Below are 15,717 nucleotides of genomic sequence, written 5' to 3'. Positions count from 1 at the left end.
AAGCCAATTCCTCCTTTGGTCATCTTTCCTTCCAGTTCTCTGCTGCCCATGACTGGAACGAATTGCAAAAATCTCTGAAGCTGGAAACTCACATCTCCCTCATTAGCTTTAAGCACCAGCTGTCAGAGCAGTTTACAGATCACTGCACCTGTACTTAGCCTATCTGTAAACAGCCCATCGATCTACCTACCTCATCCCCATACTGGTATTTATTTATTTATTTATTTTGCTCCTTCGCACCCCATTCATCTTGTGCCATTCTACCATTCCAGTGTTTAATTGCTATACTGTAATTACTTCGCCACCATGGCCTATTTATTTCCTTAACTTACCTCATTTGCACTCACTGTATATAGACTTTTTGTTTTCTTTTGCTCTACTGTATTATTGAGTCTATGTTTTGTTTATTCCATGTGTAACTCTGTGTTGTTGTATGTGTCGAATTGCTACGCTTTATCTTGGCCAGGTCGCAGTTGCAAATGAGAACTTGTTCTCAACTAGCCTACCTGGTTAAATAAAGGTGAAATAAAAATATATATATATATTTTTTTTAAATTGGCTAACCGAGCTATCTGCAATGTGTCCCACCACCCACCAACCCTCTTTTTACGCTTCTGCTACTCTCTGTTCATCATATATGCATAGTCACTTTAACCATACCTGCATGTACATACTACCTCAATAAGCCTGACTGACCCGTGTCTGCATATAGTGATGGGGTCAAATTGGGGTCACATTAGGGGCTGCACCAAATGTTTGATGTATTATAATAATTTATTATAATATGTTGTATTAATAGAAGGGGAGGGGCTATGGGACCCCTCCTCCTCTACATGTATAGGGTCCTAGATTACAGATTAACAAATATATATATATATTAATTCTAAAGATTTAGAATTGTTTCACAGTCTTTAAGTCTGTGCATTTCAGCATTTCAAAGATAAACAAAGAGCCCTGCAGGGAGCAGAAGAGATAAGAGGATAGTCAGACATACCTCTATAAATCAACTTGGGGGAGTGGCTTTTACTCCTGAGGCCTTAGAAAACACTGGAACTATTGTATTTCTTGCAAGTTTGTATAGCTGTGTATGCATGGGCTTGGTTTGAGGAGTAGCAGGTATTGACATCGCAGGAGGTTGACTACAAGCATGATAAAAGCAACTTGTTCTTTTCCTATGGGGCAGAACTCAGGAGAGACATCAGTTTTATGTGTGATGTTTGATCTTTGACTTCTGTCACCAGCTGTATATTGATTAATATTGTTATGATTCATAAGTGCACATGAGTGCACATGAGTTTCAGCAATGCCTCCTTTCTCCTTGGTGGTCTTAACATCCATTATCTCAGCAACAGTTTGGTTATGTCCTGACTCCATGCTGCTATTCATGAAGATGTCAGCTAGCTAATGTTAGCTAAACATGCTGAAACTTCATTAGCTAGCAAGCTTATTTGTTGGACATCGTCAAAAAAATATTTCAATGGCTACCTTATTCGTGCAAATAGCTACACTGTGTGGCTAAATATATTTTTTGTTGTTGCAACTGCAGCCTAAAATTATAAACTTTGTGAGAAAAAACTTAAATTGTTCCTCAGCTAGAAATTTAACAATCTCTCATGCCACCATCTTGAGTGCACTGATCTACACACACTATACCCCATCATGTCAAAGTGAAATTTTGTTTGTAGAACATTTCAGAATTGAACAGAAAATTAAAAGCAAAAATGTGCTGAATGAAATACCATAATAAGCTGCATTTACTCATTCTGTGTTAAACAATGCTGGTTAACATGATTTTTGAATTACTACCCCATCTCTGTATCCCACAATAACAATTATCTGTTGAGTGGTGAATTTCAAGCACAGATTCAACCATAAAGACCAGGGACGTTTTCCAATGCCTCTCAAAGAAGGGCATTGATTGGTAGATGTGTAAAAATACAAAAAAAGCAGAAGCTGAATATCCTTTTGAGCATGATGAAGTTATTAATGAGGCTTTGGATGGTGTATCAATAAACCCAGTCACTACAAAGTAACAGGTGTCCTTCCTAACTTACTTTCTGGAGAGGAAGGAAACTGCTCAGGGATTTCACCATGAGGCCAATCGTGACTTTAAAATAGTTACAGAGTTTAATGGTTGTGATATGAGAAAACTGAGGATGGATCAACAATATTAACAACAGTATTTACTCCACAATACCAAAATAAATGAAAGACTGAAAAGAAAGAAGTCTGTACAGAATACAAAGATTCCAGAACACGCATCATGTTTGCAACAAGACACTAAATGCAACAATTAGGGCAAAGAAGTTAACTTTTTGTCCTGAATACAAAGGCATTATGTTTGGGTCAAATCCAACACAACACATCACTGAGTACCCCTCTACATATTTTCAATTACGGTGGTTGCTGCGTCATGTTATGTGTATGCTTGTCATCGGCAAGGACTAGGGAGTTTTTTTATCAATCTGGTGACACAGGGAGCTATTGAAAGCACAGAGAGTCTGAAGGGAGAGATTGAGATGGGGGAGTTCGGGGTGAATGACCCACCAAACCATGGCGGTCTGGGGGGTGGCTGGCCATGGAGAGTTCACTGCCAGCCATGGAAACCACTCACTCGCACAACTCAACAAGTGAGTATGAGCATAAAAGTGACTTCAACATGAGAATTGAAGGCTGACAAAAGTTATTGATTAACATTACTTATGAACAACATCCATCCATGTTTTTTGGGGGGGATTGAATAGTATCAGACCTACAGTACCCATTGCAGTGAAAGAACATTCCACGGAAAGTGAATGGATAGAGTAGCCCAATGTGTTAGCCAGGTTACTAAACGTTTGTCCAGTATCAGTGGCTAGATGAGAAGTGTAGACAGCCGAAAACTGTGGGTAGGGAGCTAAACTTCTCCATCGCTCTCTCTCTCTTCCCTCCATCTCGGTGGTAAGCTAACTAATATTGACAGAGATGAGACATTACATGAAACAGATGGCTCTGAAAATAAGATCTAGCCTGTCATCACCAGCCCCAACCATTTGCATTTACAACCATCCAATGTGTTGTAATTCTTCCTATGCCACGTTATGTTAAATTACCCAGTGACCCTCTACTCTGACTGTAGCCTCAGCTTGACGAGTTAGAACATGCACTGAGGAACTAGCTAGGAGTTATTTTGCCGACGCCCCAGTCTCCCATTTTTGCTGATTCTGTCTCTGTCTCTCTCTCTCTCTCTCTCTCCCCCTCTCTCTCCACTCTCCCTCTCTCTCTTCCTCTCACTCTCTCTCTCCTACCACCATCTCTCTCTCTATCTATCTATCTATCTATCGCTCTCTCTCTCTCTCTCTTTCTCTCTCTCTCTCTCTGAAGGAAATATGTGTCTCTAATATGGTCATACATTTGGCAGGAGGTTAGGAAGTGCAGCGTGTGGGCAGCGTTTCCAATAGCCTGTCTTCTCTTGAGAGCCAGGTCTGTCTACGGCGGCCTTTCTCAATAGCAAGGCTATGCTCACTGAGTCTGTAGATAGTCAAAGCTTTCCTTAAGTTTGGGTCAGCCACAGTGGTGAGGTATTCTGCCACTGTGTACTCTCTGTTTAGGGCCCAATAGCATTCTAGTTTGCTCTGTTTTTTTTGTTAATTCTTTCCAATGTGTCAAGTAATTATCTTTTTTGTTTTCTCATGATTTGGTTGGGTCTAATTGTGTTGCTGTCCTGGGGCTCTGTGGGGTGTGTTTGTGTTTGTGGACAGAGCCCCAGGACCAGCTTGGGTAGGGGACTCTTCTCCAGGTTAATCTCTCTGTAGGTGATGGCTTTGTTATGGAAGGTTTGGGAATCGCTTCCTTTTAGGTGGTTGTAGAACTTAACAGCTCTTATCTGGATTTTGATAATTAGCGGCTATCGGCCTAATTCTGCTCTGCGTGCATTATTTGATGTTTTACGTTGTACACAGAGGATATTTTTGCAGAATTGTGAATACAGAGTCTCATTTTGGTGTTTGTCCCATTTTGTGAATTCTTGGATAATGAGCGGACCCCAGACCTCACAACCTTAAAGGGCAATGTGTTCTATAACTGATTCAAGTATTTTTTGCCAGATCCTAATTAGTATGTCAATTTTTATGTTCCTTTTGATTTCATAGAATTCCCTTCTTGCCTTGTCTCTCAGATCATTCACAGCTTTGTGGAAGTTACCTTTGGCGCTGATGTTTAGGCCAAGGTATGTATACTTTTCTATGTGTTCTAGAGCAATGGTGTCTAGAAGGAATGTGTATTTGTGTTCCTGGCGCTTGAACCTTTTTTGGAATACCATTATTTTTGTCTTACTGAGATTTTCTGTCAGGACTCAGGTCTGGCAGAATCTGTGCAGAATATCTAGGTGCTGCTGTAGGTCCTCCTTGGTTGGTGACAGAATCACCAGATCATCAGCAAACAGTAGACATTTGACTTTAGATTCTATTAGGGTGAGGCCGGGTGCTGCAGACTTTTCTAGTGCCCTAGCCAATTCGCTGCATCCCTGTCTCATCAAACGGCCCTGTGGGAAGAAATGTGTGTGTTTTTTGCCTATTTTAACCGTGCACTTGTTGTTTGTGTACATGGATTTTATCATGTCGTATGTTCTTCCCCCAAAACCACTTTCCATCAGTTTGTATAGCAGACCCTCATGCCAAATTGGGTCGAAGGCTTTTTTGAAATCAACAATGCATGCGACAGCTTTGCCTTTGCCTTTGTCTGTTTGTTTGTTTGTCAATTAGGGTGTGCAGGGTGAATGTGGTCTGCCATATGATAATTTGGTAAAAAGCCAATTTGACATTTACTCAGTACATTGTTTTCACTGTTGTTAATGATAATGCAGAGTATTTTCCCAAGGTTGCTGTTGACGCATATCCCACGGTAGTTATTGAAGTCACATTTGTCTCCACTTTTGTGGATTGGGGTGATCAGTCCTTGGTTCCAAATATTGGGGAAGATGCCAGAGCTAAGGATGAAGTTAAAGAGTTTTAGTACAGCCAATTGGAATTTGTTGTCTGTATATTTTATCATTTCATTGAGGATACCATCAAGACCACAGGCCTTTTTGGGTTGGAGGATTTTTATTTTATCCGGTAGTTCATTCAAGGTAATTGGAGAATCCAGTGGGTTCTGGTAGTCTTTAATAGTTGATTCTAAGATTTGTATTTTATCATGTATATGTTTTTGCTGTTTGTTTTTTGTTATAGACCCAAAAAGATTGGAGAAGTGGTTTAACCATACATCTCAATTCTGGATAGATAATTCTTAATGTTGTTGTTTGTTTAGTGTTTTCCAATTTTCCCAGAAGTTGTTTGAGTCTATGGTTTCTTCAATTACGTTGAGCTGATTTTTGACATGCTGTGCCTCCTTTTTCCGTAGTGTATTTCTGTATTGTTTTAGTGATTCACCATAGTGAAGGCTTAGACTCAGGTTTTCTGGGTCTCTATGTTTTTGGTTGGACAGGTTTCTCCATTTATTTCTTAGGTTTTTGCATTCTTCATCAAACCATTTGTCATTGTTGTTCATTTTCTTGGGTTTTCTAATTGAGCTTTTTTATATTTGATAAGGAAGCTGAGAGGCCAAATATAATGTTTAGGTTTTCTACTGCCAGGTTTACACTTTCACTATTACAGTGAAACATTTTGTCCAGGAAATGTTCTAGAAGGAATTGAATTTGTTGTTGCCCAATAGTTTTTTGGCATTTATAGCATTTCTTAATATTACTCAGTTTCTTAGGCTTTGATGCCTAATGATTGAGTATTGCTCTGTTCAAGTAGAGTGTGATTTTCCTGTGGTCTGATAGGGGTGTCAGTGGGCTGACTGTGAACGCTCTGAGAGACTCTGGGTTGAGGTCAGTGATAAAGTAGTCAACAGTACGACTGCCAATAGATGAGATATAGGTGTACTTACCATAAGGAGTCCCACGAAGCCTACCATTGACTATGTACATACCCAGCGTGCGACAGAGCTGCAGGATTGTGACCCGTTTTTGTTGGTTATGTTGTCATAGTTGTGCCTAGGGGGGAATATGGGGGAGGGAATGCTGTCACCTCCAGACAGGTGTTTGTCCCCCTGTGTGCTTTGGGTGTCAGGTTCTTGTCCGGTTCTGGCATTTATGTCTCCACAGACTAGTACATGTCCCTGGGCCTGGAAATGATTGATTTCCCCCTCCAGGATGGAGAAGCTGTCTTCATTAAAGTATGGGGATTCTAGTGGAGGGATATAGATAGCAAACAGGAGGACATTTTTCTCTGTTAAGATCATTTCCTTTTGAATTTCTAGCCAAATGTAAAATGTTCCTGTTTAGATTAATTTAATGGAGTGCGTTAGGTCTGCTCCACACCAAATTAGCATACCCCCTGAGCCAATTCCCCATTTCACACCTGGTAGTTTGATGGATGGGACTACCAGCTTTCTGTAATCTAGAAGGCAACCAGTGGGTCCATCTCCACTATAGCAGGTTTCTTGTAGGATGACAATGTCTTTATTTCTGGTTTCTTTGATGAAGTACAGGTTCCTGCCAAAGGCAGATGAGTTCCGGCCTTGGATATTCCAGGATGAGATAGCTAAGGCTTTGTGTTCCATAAAGTGTCCAATGTTGTTGGTCGTGTGTTTTGTGTGACTTCCATGTTGAGGCCCTCTTTGAGGGTGTGGGGTCCATGGGGCGGGCAGGAGTGGCATAGGTCTGATCTGAGGAGGCCTAAATGGGGTGTGGGCATGATTGACTTGGTGGTGTGTTGATTGGGTGGGGTGTGTACGTGGCTGGTGGTGTGGTGGTCTGGATTTAGGTCCTCTCGGCTTGGGTCCTCTATGTGTAGGTCCAGGGGGGGATCCCGCATGTCTGGGAGAGTGTCTCGCGGGTCTGGGCAGGGTGTCAATTAATCTGTTGCTCCTGTGTGAAGTGTTGGGGCTGCGTTTGAGAGCCATGTTCTTTAGAGTCCTTGCGAAGGTGGGCACTGCTGCCTTGTATAGGTGGACCTGGTCATAGAGGCTGTTCAAGTCCAGGGTGGAGTGGTGGTTCAGGAGGCACAGTCACGGGAAATACTTGAGGTTACCCGCTGTCTTTTTGTGGTAGCAGGATGGAGATAACCACTTGTGCATTGGGGAAAGAAGAAGAAGCATTTTCAATCACTCCCTTCAGTGCTGTGGTCACCCTTTCCTGCTGTGTTCTCAGGTCGTTTGTGCCTGTGTGTATTATTATGTGGCTAGGTGATCCTAGTTGGTCCTCAAACAGAAGGTCTAGGGCGCGCTGCGTATTTGGACTCCAGAGTTTAGACACACTATGTTTGGGAAAAAGTTGTTTTTCTTGTATATATTTCCCATTTGAGTCTATAAGGAGTCCAATCTGTGTCTTGTGTATGTCCTCAGTGGGTGTGGGGGGGTCAGGAGGGCTAGCAGGGTGGCTGGCATGGGAGGTGCTCAGAGGGGATGAGATCCCCTGGGCTTGGGATTCTTCATTTGTCTGTTTTGCTGTGATGTCGACGCTATAGTCAGGGTCTGGTGTGGACTGTTCTGCTGTGGTGTTGAGACTTTTGTCGGGAGCTGAGGTGGACTGTTCTGCTGGCTTCTCTGCGAGGGTGGCTATCTCTCCAGTGGGTTGATCTCTGTCACACAACATCCCCCTAACCCTCTCCTCCAGCAGTCTGGTCCTCTCCTCTAGTGCTCTGTTCTTCTCCTGCTCTTGCTTTTTATATTGTTGAAGTTGTCTCCCCACAGTCCAGCGTGCAGATATGTCTCTCTCTACCTCTAGCTCTCTGGGTCTGGTTAATGTTGGAGCATCGGTAGAGTTTTCCTGAGCCGTCTACACACATCTATAAAAGAGCTCACATGGGGTTTGAAGAGGGACAGGTTGGGATACTCCATGTTGGTCAGCACGGACGACTTGATGGGGTTGATGAAGAGGAAGCCCATACGGTCAACGGCCAAGCAAGACCTGCCCTCCAGCCCCAGGCAGATTCCAGACCCTTCTATGGTGTACTCAGTAATCAGTGGCCAGCTGGTTTTTCAAAGAACTGCCTGTTTTCACTCGTCGTGAACTTGATGAAATGTGCCGGCGCCGTTATCCCACAGAGACAGCTTGGTGATGCGCTCACCGAGGTTGAACTCAAACTCATTGAAAGTGTTCGCATCTCCAAAAGTCGCTACTTTCCCATTGGTCAGCTCGCACAGCTTTGACCAGCGAGCCTTCCACTGCGACTCCAATCTCCTTGAGGGTGGCACCGTTGTCCATGCCGTGGAATTCAAATGAACTGCCTCCTTGACCACCGATCAAATCCAGTGTGGTTGCCATGTTGAGAGTTTGAGTGTGTGAAATACACATTGGTACAGATACTTTTTAAAAACCTCAAAGCAACAAAAGAACATTAAAGAACAAGATGAAAGGATCAAACAATAACCAAGTGATATATTGACTCATGGTAGGAAATAGAGGTCGAGCAACACATCAGTCTAGGGCAGGGCTCTCTAACCCTCTTCCTGGAGAGCTACCCTCCTGTAGGTTCACTCCAGCCCTGTTCCTGGAGAGCTACACTCCTATAGGTTCACTCCAGCCCTGTTCCTGGAGAGCTACCCTCCTATAGGTTCACTCCAGCCCTGTTCCTGGAGAGCTACCTTCCTATAGGTTCACTCCAGCCCCAGTTGTAACTAACCTGATTCAGTTTATCATCCAGCGAATTATTGGAATCGGGTGGAATAGATTGGAATGAAATAATACAGGACGGTACATCTGGTCCAGGGTGACCAAATCGCTGCACAATCCTCAGGTCACTGAGAATGACGCGTTCTGTTATTGCTCCTAATTCCTCCTTGTCCTCCACCCTCCTCTGATCTTTCCATCTCGATTCGTCTGGAATCTATCACACCCATTCCTTCCTCCTCAGCTGGGAACCTCAAGAGTCACCATGGAGTCCCTCTCCTACTCCCTGCACCTCCCCACTCTACATCCTGCTGTTTCTTCCTGATCAACACCATGGAGTCCCTCTCCTACTCCCAGCACCTCCCCACTCTACCTCCTGCTGTTTCTTCCTGATCAACACCATGGAGTCCCTCTCCTACTCCCAGCACCTCCCCACTCTACCTCCTGCTGTTTCTTCCTGATCAACACCATGGAGTCCCTCTCCTACTCCCAGCACCTCCCCACTCTACCTCCTGCTGTTTCTTCCTGATCAACACCATGGAGTCCCTCTCCTACTCCCAGCACCTCCCACTCTACATCCTGCTGTTTCTCAGAATATATGAGAATATAATGATGAGTATTCTTTAAGACAGGCTTTAGTATTCACAGGTATGCATTAATATATTATAATACAGAACAATATTCTTTAAGACAGGCTTTAGTATTTACAGGTATGCATTAATATATTATAATATAGTCCAATATTATTTCAGACAGGCTTTAGTATTTACAGGTATGCATTAATATATTATAATATAGTACAATATTCTTTCAGACAGGCTTTAGTATTCACAGGTATGTATTAATATATTATGACAGTGTCTAATATAGAACAGGGTCTGTTAACTTTATAAAGTGTCTGTCCAATTAAAACTAACACTCAGATTTAGTCAAGTAACACCTAAAACTTGAATCATTCAAACTTCATTACTGAATGTAGATACAAGGGTTTTATTTGACCTGCATGAGATGCTACTCTGTAGTGTGCTAGCAATGCAACAGCTGCACCATTGGTAGTGTAGTCATGATTTGTATTGCCCTATTCTAGAACTATGTGCTTTAAGACCCTAAATATGAATATCTATGATCACAAGGTGATCCCTCTCTTTTTTTATTTGATTTAATTTATTTCACCTTTATTTACCCAGGTAAGCAAGTTGAGAACAAGTTCTCATACAAACTTTACCTCGATTTCAAATGGTTAATAATAATAATGACCAGTAAGTCAACTGTTTCATCATTTAGAAAGCATTTGTTCCCATGAAATGTGCAGTTAATTAGTAGAAAAATCAACATTAGTTCAACGTTTTTTCACTTAGCAAGATGAGTTGTTAAGATTTGTTTTTATTAATATGCAACCCATATGCAGACCTCAGATTCAAAGATGGAAATAGATCCTCTAATTTAATTTAAGTCATCTTTCATTTTAAAGCTGCATTAGGTAAGATTTATTTTTTACATTTGGTGAAATTGTCAGCGCACATTGTCAGCTATCAGTATGTAAAAAATTCTGAGAGAAGATCCAGCTTCTTTGACTGCCCTTCGCTCTGCAATCACTCTGAAAAATCGTTCTAGCCAATCATGTCCCTAGTAGCAATGTACCTAATGTGCACAAATAATTTGATTTAAACAGATAAATGTACATGATGAATTATATCAACTTCATTATTTGGGATTTATTAACAGTTATGTCTGCAGGTAGAAGGAACAGAAAGCGAACCAGAGTGTGTGAGAGAGTTGAGTCTCTCCCCTCCTGTTCAGCTGTAGCAGGTCTATCTCTGACAACAGAGGAGCAGAAGTTGGAGACAGATAACTGTTTGTTTGTTGGTAACATGTCTGTTTATGCATTACATTTACATTATGGATATTAAAGTTGGTAAAGTGATTGAACAAAGCCTGTTTCTTTGCCCGAGATAGCACCAATCACCTACTTTGAACATTTCAGAACTCAATGCTAGATGTGTCAATCAGTGTATTCAAGGTTAAGAGACAGTAAAGCACTACATCCAACAGTCTACTCACCTCACATTAAACATCATACTAACGTAATACTTTTGAAATAAAAACAGAACACTAGGAGGCTAAAGTCAACCACGTGAAAACAAGGCAACAGTAAACATGTTGTCCCCCACTAATGATGCAGTACCCCTTTATTTATTTCACAATGGCGCTGGAGGTAAGGGCAGCCGTCTTATTGGCTTGATTTGGGCGAGTTGAGATATTGCGTGTGACTAAGAAATTTCAGTCAATTACCATAGCTCCCGCCTTGGGCCAGTCAGTATAATTTTGTAAATGTTGAATCTCTATAACAAGACGAAATGATGGATCTCTATGGCAATAAGGATCATTCACCTAAGCTTTGTCAAAATCAGCCCAGTGCTCTCAGAGATCTTGTTTTACTAACGTACAAACAAACATACCAACAGACGGACAGAGACAGATCCGTAGTCCCCTCCCCAATTTCATGTTGTCGGGGACAACAAACCCACACCATGTTTGTTCAGATAGACGTTATAACTGATAAACTTCTTGTGACTCTCAAACCCGGGTCCGGGAGTGTAATCATCGCCTGACACTAAATAGCATAACGCAACGGACATAAATCTTCCTAGAAAATCTTCCTATTCATGAAAATCACAAGTGAAATATATTGGAACACAGCTTAGCCTTTTGTTAATCACCCTGTCATCTCAGATTTTCAAAATTTGCTTTACAGTCAACGCTAGACAAGCATTTGTGTTAGTTTATCATAGACTAGCACAGCATTATGCCTTGCTAGCAGCAGGCAACCTTGTCACGGAAATCAGAAAAGCAATCAAATTAAATCATTTACCTTTGATGAACTTCGGATGTTTTCACTCACGAGACTCCCAGGTATATAGCCAAAGTTCATTTTTCCCAAAATATTATTTTTGTAGACGAAATAGCTCCGTTTGACCTTAACGTTTGGCTGAGAAATCGCCCGAAAATTGCGGTCACGACAACGCCGAAAAATATTCCAAATTAGCTCCATAATATCGACAGAAACATGGCAAACGTAGTTTATAATCAATCCTCAAGGTGTTTTTCTAATATCTATTCGATAATATATCCGTCGGGACAATTCGTTTTTCAGTAGGACCGATTGGAGTAATGGCTACCTCTGTATTTTATGCGAGAATCTCTCTCGGAGCCACCATGTGACCACTTGCGCAATGTAGCCTACGGCTATTCTTCAACATAAATGCGTAAAACCACGTCACAATGCTGTAGACACCTTGGAGAATACGTAGAAAGGGTAAGCTCGTTGATGAGACATTCACAGCTCAATAGGGAACGCAGCTCATTGGAACGCAGCGCTTTCAAAACCTGGGGCACTTCCGGATTGGATTTTTCTCAGGCTTTCGCCTCCAACATCAGTTCTGTTATACTCACAGACAATATCTTTACAGTTTTGGAAACGTTAGAGTGTTTTCTATCCAAAGCTGTCAATTATATGCATATTCTTGCATCTTGTCCTGACAAAATATCCCGTTTAAAACGGGAACGTTTTTTTTTCCAAAAATGAAAATACTGCCCCCTAGTACCAACAGGAAACTGTTTCAGAATTTAGAAAACATTTTGCCTGAAATGTTTTGTAAATTAGTTGGTCAAAATAGAAATGTAGCTCTCAAACATTCCTCATATAGCAAGAATAGTTATTTAGGGACATTGTGCACATACAATGATATGCAGTCCTCAGCATTAAGGATGACTATATTTTTTTATTTTACTAGGCAAGTCAGTTAAGAACAAATTCTTACTTTCAATGATGGCCTAGGAACAGTGGGTTCAGGGGCAGAACGACAGATTTTGTACCATGTCAGCTCAGGGATTTGAACTTGCAACCTTTCGGTTTCTAGTCCAATGCTCTACCCACTAGGCTACCCTGCACCCCAGTTTTCCTCCATCAAGGAGATCTTGATGGAGGAAAAGTGATTGGTTCCGATATTTCGAGTGAAGTTCAATTGTTTAACGTTAAAGATGCATCAGCTGAATATGTGTCTCTGGAGTAGAGAAGCATTCTCTTATATAGCAGCAAAAGTCCCCTCAAGCAAATACAATGATGTGCGTCAGTAGTTTTCTATTGAAATTGACACAAACCCTTTGACCCTGATTAAGACATTGTATTGTGCCAATCATGACAAACGTTTATCAACAGTTTCAACTACTCTTGACACCACTTCCTCTTCTTGATGTTGAGCCAGAGAGCATATCGGCGGTTTCCAGTCACTAACAAAAAAAAATCACTAATATGCAACATCACCTTTCTCTGTAGTTTTGTTCATCATAACATCCTATAAGTTTAAAGTCTATGTGGTGGAAAATGTCTAATACTGAAGACATAGCAGTGAATTGTACAAGCTGTAATGCATCCTCTGTTCTGTTTATCATGGTTCATGCAGGTGACTGGATAAACACACAAAGGGAAACAGTCATAACTTCCCCTCAGACCAATTGGTAGAATGCCCAGTATATGTTCTGGAAGTTAAGATATGAGACCTTGCTCAATTTATTTGGGAACTGAGCCCTGTACTGTGCTAATCATGACACATTTGTATCAATTTTTTCAACAACTCTTGGTGCCACTTCCTCTTCTTGATATTTGAGCCAGAGAGCATATCGGTGGTTTCCAGTTACTAACCAAAACATGTTCACTAATATGCAACAGCACCTTTCTCTACTCATACTATACAGTCTTAGAAAGAAAGGTTCTATCTCGAAACTAAAATGGTTCTTTACCTGTGCCTATAGGAGAACCCTATGAAGAAACCTTTTTGGTTCCAAGTAGAACCCTTCACAGAGAGAGTTCTACAAGGAACCCAAAAGAGTTCTGGCTGCGACCACAAAGGGTTTTACTTGGAATCAAAAATGTTTCTCGTATGTGGCGAGTCGGATAACCGTTTTGGAATCCTATTTTCTAAGACTGTAGTTTGTTCATAACAACAGCACCTTTTATTAATTTTTTTAAACCTTTACACATAAGCATCAGGCCAAGATAGCACACACGTTATTATTGTTGGCTTTCTAAAAATCTATTTATCAGTTCCTCACCGATGATCAGTTCTTAAATTGTCTTTGTCTTGTTTGAACAACTTGTATCTTTGTGTGTTGATTTTAGGTGACCCCAGAATATGTGAAATCCATGTCTCACCAGAACGACACCTCCTTGGTTCAAGAAGAGTCCATTACATACAGCAAGACGCTGACTAAGACTTCCTCCTGGTCCGTCAGCAACAAGAGAGTCCACCTTGAGTGTGTCGGTCAAAGATCTGGTCGAGGTGTCATCAGGGTTCAGCTTGACCGTGGGAGTGGAGCAGTCCACCAGCCTGCAGAAGACAGAGACCATAACAGAAAGTGAAGATCCCTCCAGGGAAGACCATGGATGTTGAGATCACAATGGGAAAAGCAAATATCGATCAATATTCTTACTTACAATGACGGCCTACCAGAAGGCCTCCTGCGGGGATTGGGCTATGATTAAAAATATAAATCAATTAAAATATAGAACAAAGTAGACTTCACGAAGCAGCCACAACTGTCAGTAAGAGTGTCCATGATTGAGTCTTTGAAGAGATTGAGATAAACAACGTGAAAGACTTAATACGCAATAATCACTCAACACAACCAAATGTATAACTGCTGGATTTAGTTAAATTACCTTTTGACACTGCAGCACCTGGGGGAATACACTGAACATTAATATATATCACCATGTAAAGTGTTGGTCCCACTGCATCACCTGGGGGAATACACTGAACATTAATATATATCACCATGTAAAGTGTTGGTCCCACTGCATCACCTGGGGGAATACACTGAACAATAATATATATCACCATGTAAAGGGTTGGTCCCACTGCATCACCTGGGGGAATACACTGAACATTAATATATATCACCATGTAAAGTGTTGGTCCCACTGCATCACCTGGGGGAATACACTGAACAATAATATATATCACCATGTAAAGTGTTGGTCCCACTGCAGCACCTGGGGGAATACACTGAACAATAATATATATCACCATGTAAAGTGTTGGTCCCACTGCATCACCTGGGGGAATACACTGAACAATAATATATATCACTATGTAAAGTGTTGGTCCCACTGCATCACCTGGGGGAATACACTGAACAATAATATATATCACCATGTAAAGTGTTGGTCCCACTGGAGCACCTGGGGGAATACACTGAACAATAATATATATCACCATGTAAAGTGTTGGTCCCACTGCATCACCTGGGGGAATACACTGAACAATAATATATATCACCATGTAAAGTGTTGGTCCCACTGCAGCACCTGGGGGAATATACTGAACAATAATATATATCACCATGTAAAGTGTTGGTCCCACTGCATCACCTGGGGGAATACACTGAACAATAATATATATCACCATGTAAAGTGTTGTTCCCACTGCATCACCTGGGGGAATATACTGAACAATAATATATATCACCATGTAAAGTGTTGGTCCCACTGCATCACCTGGGGGAATACACTGAACACTAATATATATCACCATGTAAAGTGTTGGTCCCACTGCATCACCTGGGGGAATATACTGAACAATAATATATATCACCATGTAAAGTGTTGGTCCCACTGCATCACCTGGGGGAATACACTGAACAATAATATATATCACCATGTAAAGTGTTGTTCCCACTGCATCACCTGGGGGAATACACTGAACAATAATATATATCACCATGTAAAGTGTTGGTGCCACTGCATCACCTGGGGGAATACACTGAACAATAATATATATCACCATGTAAAGTGTTGGTCCCACTGGAGCACCTGGGGGAATACACTGAACAATAATATATATCACCATGTAAAGTGTTGGTCCCACTGCATCACCTGGGGGAATACACTGAACAATAATATATATCACCATGTAAAGTGTTGGTCCCACTGCATCACCTGGGGGAATACACTGAACACTAATATATATCACCATGTAAAGTGTTGGTCCCACTGCATCACCTGGGGGAATACACTGAACAAT

Source organism: Oncorhynchus mykiss, chromosome 16, assembly GCF_013265735.2.
Source record: "Oncorhynchus mykiss isolate Arlee chromosome 16, USDA_OmykA_1.1, whole genome shotgun sequence".
NCBI lineage: Eukaryota > Metazoa > Chordata > Actinopteri > Salmoniformes > Salmonidae > Oncorhynchus > Oncorhynchus mykiss.
Note: the sequence above shows the minus strand (reverse complement) of the source record.